The sequence below is a fragment of the Lactuca virosa genome, chromosome 7, assembly GCF_052849685.1.
Source record: "Lactuca virosa cultivar CGN04683 chromosome 7, Lactuca_virosa_CGN04683_v6, whole genome shotgun sequence".
In the NCBI taxonomy this organism is placed as follows: Eukaryota; Viridiplantae; Streptophyta; class Magnoliopsida; order Asterales; family Asteraceae; genus Lactuca; species Lactuca virosa.
Genome location: NC_136432.1, coordinates 155,451,556 through 155,460,167, shown reverse-complemented (window position 1 = coordinate 155,460,167; position 8,612 = coordinate 155,451,556). Strand labels below are relative to the sequence as shown.

Below are 8,612 nucleotides of genomic sequence, written 5' to 3'. Positions count from 1 at the left end.
TATGTTTAAGATGTCCTTTCAGATGTTATAGGGTGTGTTAATTCATAAAAATATGATATTGGGCATTATTTTCTTCCCATGCATGTTATAGGTTGTCTTAATGGATCAAGAAGCTAGGGTTTTTTATGTTAAGGTCTTATTAGCCATGCAAAACCATAAATTTCGAAACTTTACGGTTAAGAACACCTTTTAGGGTCTAGATCTGGATTTTGGACAAAAGTGATTAAGGATTAAGCACTTAATGGGTTGAGCTGGTGGCAGCCGCATACGTTGGGCGTACCAAAAGGTACACTACTGATGTGGTGCAGACTATATATTATCTAGCTTTAAATTTATAACCCAACTTCTTATCTATTATTGCACCTATAGGTAGTGTACCTAGCGAGTGTATAGCATAGTAAAGTAAGTTGGGGTCGAGCACAGGTAACAGTTTTAATTAATTAACCTAATCACTATTAACCTAAAACAAGCAAAAGGTAAATGGATTTTTATCTGATTTTGCAAGTTCAAACAAACTTAAACTCTTTAACTAACGATTTCAATCAATTACTCAATACACATCCACTTAGTTCGAATCCACTTTTCCTCATTGGTTAGCTATTAATTATGGATTATCAATGTTGGTTATCAAATATTATATTATTAGCAATTCAAGTCCAAATTTACTAATGTTTTCACTAATTCATGCAAAACTATGTATGGTCATACACTAGAAAACACAGAATCAGTTATAGAATGTGGATAAGCTATGTAAGATTTATCGAATTAAACATAATTACAGTCACAATTTATGTTCTCAAGCACAGCTAAACTAGTTACTTTTATCACTTATCTAAGATTGGGTCGATCCTAGCACTAGCAATTTAATAGTCACTAAACTACTAGGTAACAAGTTCATGTAATTTAATGTTCACTAAGCTACACAGAACCTGAATTCAAGTAGTCAAAGTATCAAATATTAACATGCTAGGTAGAGATAATCAAACACAAGCTCGAAACCAACAATTAAAATCCATAATTCAACAGACTAAACCATAGAGTCAAAGCTTCATCTAGCTAAACGGAAGCAGCTAAATTCAGCTACTCGTGGCTGAAAGCACAAACACAAATCCAATAATGAAAGACATAATCAAAGTGTACTAAACTAAGATAATGAATATATTCTTCAATATCTTGATCTTTAAATAGATCTCCTTCAACAAATGTTTACTCTCGGTTTTTTTGTACAATTCTTCTCCAGACATATCTCTGAAAATCTTCCCAAAAACTCTTCAAATCATGAAAGTGAATGAGTATTTATAGTTTTGGGAATTTTCACACTTCACGACTTGAACAAGGATTTCACGTTGTGATTCGGGTACACATCCTTATCGGGCAAGGACTCTGACTTCCTGTGCACTTATCTTCTAGAACACTCTCTCCACTTCGTGTATGAGATGGCCACGTCATGATTTGGGCTTTTCGCATGGAATTTTCTTCTTTTAAATCTTTCATCCTCCAAAGTTCCAATCTTCGTCAATTTTGGTCCTCTATCTTCAAGAATGTTCCTTTTGGCTGCAAAATTCAATTCAATCACATAAGTATCATATATCTTTGCAAATAACCAAAATATTAATAAAAATGTATTAAAATATTGCCAAAAAATATGTATAAATATGGCAATATGAAATACCCCACACTTATCATTTGCTTGCCCTCAAGCAAAACTAACTTATTTTTAGGTCAAACTCTCATCACCAACATCATATAAGACAATCCATTTTGAACTCAGTCATTATACCAAGACCTCAATGCGTATATTTGTGTCTAAAATCCTAACAACTTCCCAATCCTAAATACTCACAATCCTTATGAACCTTCACCCCTTAGCTTATACGACACTCATTTCTGCAACCCTTCGAATCAATCCTTAGAAATCTTTCTTAACCTTAAGGTATTTTTGGTTAAGCTACCCAAGCATACATAATCTAGAAAATTACAACTTTAGATACCACAATGGATCTCTTTGTAATTCTTCACTTGTTTGAATAATTGATCATTGATTTCTTTGAATTCATCACCTTTATTGTTTGATTTTTGGTATCTTCAACTTTTTGATCTTCAGAATTTTGATTTTTTGATCTTCATACTTGATAGCTCCAAAATTCTTACAACTTTTTTTGTAATTTCTCTTTTTTTTTTAAATATAACTCACATTTTTCGCTCAAATCCTACATGCTTAAGCAAGGAAGCTTAACTCCAACCTTTATTGGTTAAAGGTATTAGTCTAAGTGCAATGACTACATAAGCTCTCCTGGATAGATTTCAAGTTCAGGCTGCAAAACTTATTATGCCATATAAACTACCAGATTACCTTTCATATCTCATGGCTTTTCACTAAGAATGGGAATCCACAAATATACTATAACATATGTTGGCTCAATTAAACATTTGAGCTCGCATTGGATCATCCCACGCAACACTAACAACTTAACTTTAAACTATTACTAAATTTAATTTATATATTATTATTTCAAATCTATTTCTAAATTTTAAAAATTCCTAAATTTTATAACAATTTATTTTTTCGACCCCTACCCTACACTTATTACATACAATGCCCTTATTGTATGCATAAAATAAGTAAAAGTAATAAAAGGGAGAAAAAGGAACAGACACCCCTGGGGTAGTAGTGGCGAGATCGATTCTGAACGTGTGTATAACTTGAACATCTTGAATATATGATTGGAACTTGGATCTTCTGAGATATGTGAATGTGCCGGACGAATGTGAATCAGAAACTCGCATCTTCAAAAAGCGTGGTAGATAATATCTTCAAAGCATAGTATCTCTATGTGGGAAAGCATACACCACATTGTAAAATTCGAAGAGAAAAGAAAAAAGCCAATTGTGCTAACCACGACGTGGGAATTGAAGTCACATCATGTTGTCGATGTAAAGCGAAATCTGAATCGTGATGGCTTCGAAGTCACGACGTGGAAAGAAGAACCACGTCGTGAAAACTGGGAGCTCCAGAAACTATTTTTGTAAGACTTTTTCCATTGCAACTGATATTAACTTTGACCCACTTAATGGATTAAGACTCTTCTAATATTTCTAGACTCTCTCTTCCTCTAATCTCTTTGCTCTTTTTTAATTGACCCCACACTTATTAAAAATTATGGGCTTCGACTCATAACTTCTAATGACACGGCTCTTCTCGTACGCTCTAATCTCTATTCTCTTAATTTTCCGTTCACGATAACTTACCAAATCTGCAACATAGCAAATAAATAGTGGAAAGTAGAAAAACATCCATCCCATAGTTTGGTTACAAGTTTAAAACAAACTAAATAAAAACTTAAAAACTAAAACAAAACAAACAAAATAAAAACTTAATAAAGGATAGAATTAATAATCATTGGCATCCTCTCGAACTCCAATTTTCCTGGCTCCACTCGGTCCTTCACCATCCTCTTGTCGCGACCGATATTCGCTCCACGAAGGGCAAATGGGGTATTGGTTACCCAAATTAGGTGGTTGGTTAATGTTGAAATGTTGGATCATGTTTTCCATAGTTCCACCTATCCAAGTCATACTTAAACGCATCCGGTCAAAATACCCAACAGTCGCTTCATCACAAAAATGTCCTCCCCCCATGGGTGCATTTTGTTGCACCGGTTGGCCTCTTTCACCACGCCCCTTACATATCTTCTTCCTCTCGGACGTGGTTGTTGCTCTTGGTGACCAATTGGTTGCTCCTCATCTTTCGGGGCTATGAAAAATCCCCCACCAGTGTTCACCAACACCCGCATCACACTCAAGAATTGAATTGTCAAATCATTATCTCGAAAACGTGTAAGATTCCGAATAAAGTTGGGACATAAAATCCCATAAGCGCGAGCTACGTGGGTGACCAAATGTTCACCCATAATGGGACTACCTAGACGAGAACTTTCCACCTTCTTCCCCAAAAATCTTGCAAGCATGTAGGGTAGGTCACAAAAAACTCCGGGTGTAATATTGCTCCAAAGATCAAACAAATTTTGTGTAGGCACCTTGTCGCCATGCTGTTTATGGTTGATTGAGAAAGTGATCAGACGATGTAAGAACCGGTAAATAGAAGACCAAATTTCACCTTCACAAGCATCACGTGAATTGTACTCGTGATTGGAAATGCTTCTTCAGAACTGGACGTCAATCAATCCCGAGGTAAAGTCCTGAACACAACCTTGTAGGAATAAGATGAAATTGGGTGATTTTGTTTCTTCTTAAGTATATAAACCCATTCTCAACGCAAATTCATGAAGGCTGCATTCACAGTAAATGCCTCCTAATCGGAATGCAAGAGCCCGGTTGTATGATGGGTCGGTAGTTCTTTCTTCAAAATTCACCGTTGCAAAGAATTCAACAGATAGTTCTCTATAAACGGGTTCTTGGATAGAAAACAAATTTCGCCACCCGTTTCATTGAAATGTGAAACCTTCCTCAACAAATAATTTTTTCCAATGTCTTTCCACTTCCGCGACCATGCCAAACCCACGTAACCATGCCCAATCGACCAATTGAGCTATTGCAAACTCTCGATTATACAACCATCCTAGACGGTTCGCATAGTTGTTGAGCATTGCTTGCGAAATATTTTGCAGAAATCGGTAAAGTGTATGGATACTTTGTACATCGATGGGTTTGTGCTCCTGCGGAATAGCACGCCTTGGGCCCATAGTGCCTGAAAAATAATGAACAACAAGAAAAACCAACAAACCACCAAGCACTTAAGCCATTAAGCAAAACATAAAATTGTGCGCCCAGTTTTCACGTCGTGAAACCAGTTCGTGTCGTGAATTTTAATCAGTCATTCTTAGGTCAAAACGAACTGAAATTGATGCTTGGTGTTTGTATAATATGCTATTATAAGGCTTTGTATCACACATGCATCCTAAATTTACTGGCAAATTGACTCAATTTTGATATTGAAACTTGAAGAACAAACCCTAAGTCAAATGCCTAAAACTAGAAGAAACTAATACAACTAAAGAATGGAGATCTTACCAAAACAGGAGATTAAGCGCGGAAGCAAGAAAATCGAAAAATCCGACTCAAAATCAAAGTGTGGAGCTGCTATGCGTTCGTGTGTGAGTAAATATTGAAAGTGATGGTCAAAAGTGAGGTCATCTATGTTTAACTGCCCCCCCCCCCTCTGTGAACTTATAATCCACGTCGTGAAGATGTAACTTTGAAATGCTTGTATAGCTATCGGGAAGAATTACATGACCACGATGTGGCGAGTAATACCACGTCGTGATATCGAGGAATTTTTTTCTTTTGACTAAAATTCATTTTTCCTTTATAAATTGCACCACTCTATTAATTCCAAACCCCACACTTGATTTTTACGGTTTACTAAAAATTAAGATGACTATGATGAGTATTTATCCTAAAACTTAACTGAAAATGCAAGATTTAAAAATATTCAAAAACGAGAAGAAAAATGCAAACTGAGTTCGGGTTGCCTCCCGATAATCGCTTCTTTTTATAGGAGTCATGAGCCGGACTCTGTGTCGCCTCACGTTGAATCCTTTGGAGTTTCAATCACCAACTGCACCTTTTGTTCCTTCCATTTTTTCTTGTATGCTTGACTCTCCTTAAGTAGGCCTTCTTAGAATTTTCCTTTTTCAATTTGTAATCACCTTCTTCAAGCTTTCGCTTTACCCCCTTATTTTTAACTATAGTTCAGGTTTCCTTTCTTCTTTTTGTAACTTCTTAACTTGTTAATCCTCCTTATCCAAAATTAGCTTTTCAAGTCTTGAGTAACTTCTGCTTCTTCTTCATCACTGGATACCAAATTGTCTTCACTTTCCTCACTAATTAAAGAACTTGGAGTTTTATACGCAAAGACTTCGAAAACCATTGGAGTCGATGCTCTAGGATTTGTACGCTTGACTTCCTTGATGGCTTGAATCTCCTCTTCCATTAACTTCGCCAATTCCTCAAGCTCATTTTCTTCATTAACATTGACCACTTCATTGTGAGCATAAGCTTCTTTGAATCCATCTTCCACTCTAAAAGTCATTTCTTCATCTCCCACCTGCAACGTGAGTTTTGACTCGCGAATATCTACCAAGGCCCGTGCGGTATTGAGCAAAGGACGTCCAAGGATAATTGGGACATTTTTATCCTCTTTCGTGTCAAGTACTATAAAATCAATTGGAAAAAATAATTTTCCAATTTTTACCATAATATCCACAACTATTCCTTGAGGATGAGTCACTGAACGATTATCCATGTGAATCGTCATTCTAGTAGCCTTGAAATCTAGAATAGCAAGCTTCTAATAGAATGAGTAAGGCATTAAATTTATGCTTGCTCCAGATTCAGCTAAAGTGTAAGTCTTCATATTATTTCCAAATTCACATGGAAGTGTAAGGCGTCCAGGATCTCCCATATTCTTTGGTATTTCTCCCATAATCACCTTATAACTCTGCTCACTAAGGACCACATTGGAAGTCTTCTTTAATTGTTGGTGAGTGTCGAGTAAGTCTTGAAGAAACTTTGCATATTCGGGCCCTTATGCTAAGGACTCAATAAAAGGAGTATTAATAGGAATACCCTTAACTTGCTTCGTGAACTTCATATGCTCTTGCTCCAGTGGGTGAACTCTTTCTCGAGAAGGAAATGGTAGCGGAGGCTGAAAAGCTTGAATGAAAGATTGATTTTTCTTATCAGTCTGTGTCTACGTTGTGGAGATTGAATCTCCATGTTGTGATGTCGAGGATTCAGCATAAATTTTGTCTTCAAATTTTGACTTCTTTTGCTACGGTTCAGGCTGATTTGGCTCTTGCTCTAGGGCCTCTAGGAACTAAGAAATAGTATCTTCTTCAATATCATTGTCCATGACATGCGGTTGAGGCTTTTTATCGGGAATTTGTGGAGATAATCTTTCAATAACCAATGTAGTTAATTGACCAAGTTGAGCTTCAATGTTTTGGATCGACGCTTGATGATTTCTCAGTAAAGCTTGCTGATTTCGCATTTGAACTTGTTGTTCTCTTATCGCCGCATCAGTCTCATCATGACGTTTTTCCGAAGCCTCCATAAATCTAGTAAGCATGGACTCTAAATCAGTTTTCTTTTCAGGTTGTGGTTGCTCTTTTTGGTAAAAGCCTCGGCCAGTTTGCCTAACTTTCTCTTCTTTTTTCTTTTTGTATTCATCGTATGGAAACCATTCTTTCTTTGGCTTCCTCCAATATTCATTGTAGCGGTCTCCACTCGAGTAGCATACTTGAGCTTTCCTATTCCCGTTCTCGTCCAAATGGCAATCTTTTATCAAATATGGACCATTGCATTTTTCACAACCCACATGAATAGCATGTATGGATTGGTCCATCTTTTTCATTCTTCGATCCATATTATTTAGCATAACTAACATAGCCTCATGTCTTCAGAAGTGCCACTCCCAATTCCTTTACCTCCATCATTTTGAGGATTGTGGTACTCACGCGAATGCTTAGAAAACTCTTCATTTAGCTCCTTTATTTATGCATGATTTTTCTTCGTCAAAGGTCCTTGAGAATCAAGGAGTTGCCTTCTCATCACATTTATCCAATCATAGAAGAACGATTCTTCTTGTTGCACATTAAGATCATTTTGGGGGCAATTTCGAAATAATCCCTTGTAACGCTCCCCTGCTTCATAAAGTGAGTCACTCAGTTGTTGCTCAAAGTTAGATATCACCTTCTTGAGTTTAGACACTTTTGATGGTGGGAAAAATTGCTCTAAACTCTGTTCAACCATTTGTGCCCATGTAGTAATTGCACCAGGTGGGAGTGCCTTCAACCAATCCTTAGCAACTCCATTAAAAGTGATTGGAAGCATTCTCAATAACATCGTCTCGCGTGGAACATTTGGAATGTTGAAGTAATCAGCGATGTCATTGACTTCATCAAGGTGTTTGTAAGCAACCTCATGATCTTTCCCGGAAAATGGAACGTCTTTAAGTGCGGAAAGAATATGTCCTTTAAGCTCGAATGTGGCGGTGGCTGGAATCGCGGGTTGTACTAAGCCTGGATCGGTGTCCTCTCAGATTCTCTTCTTGTACGTCTCCATCGAGAAGTCGGCAATGTCCGCCATTTTTCTTTTTGGCTCGTCTTCGGGTTCGCTCTCTTCTTTTTCTAATTCGGTTTCGGAATCGTATTCGGATTCTTGTGTATTAGTAGTATGCTCAAAGCTTTCAACCTTGCTTTCGCCCTTTGCAGGATTTCTTGATTCTCCAACGTTCTTTCATTTCTTCTTACCAAAAAATGATTTAAAATCTTTGAACGCTAATTTCTTTGGTGTGTTGGTTTTCCTACATTCATGTCCGTCTCTTTATGAAGGGCTGACTATGGATCTTCAAGCGGTGGTATAAAAGGTGTATTGGATCCACAGGTCATGTACTACTACAATTAAAACAAAAATTGTAAAGTCCTAAATCCAAAGAACCAAACCAGTGATCAAACAAAGAACAAGCAACAATCAAAATGAACAAGAATGGAGTAGGAGAAGGAATTAATCAAGCAATGCACACGATTTTATAGCAGGGCCGTAAACCGTCTGGTACACCTTGAAAAACACACACAACTAACATCCCTAAA

General features: G+C 37.0%; 1 non-coding gene across 1 annotated transcript; it reads left to right on the top strand.

Annotated features, from left to right (window-relative positions):
- Nucleotides 1–7,618: 7,618 nt before the first annotated feature.
- On the top strand, nt 7,619–7,725 carry LOC145127973 (small nucleolar RNA R71). Its single transcript, XR_013716576.1, has one exon. It is a non-coding gene; the product is annotated as a small nucleolar RNA R71 (small nucleolar RNA).
- Nucleotides 7,726–8,612: the final 887 nt, after the last annotated feature.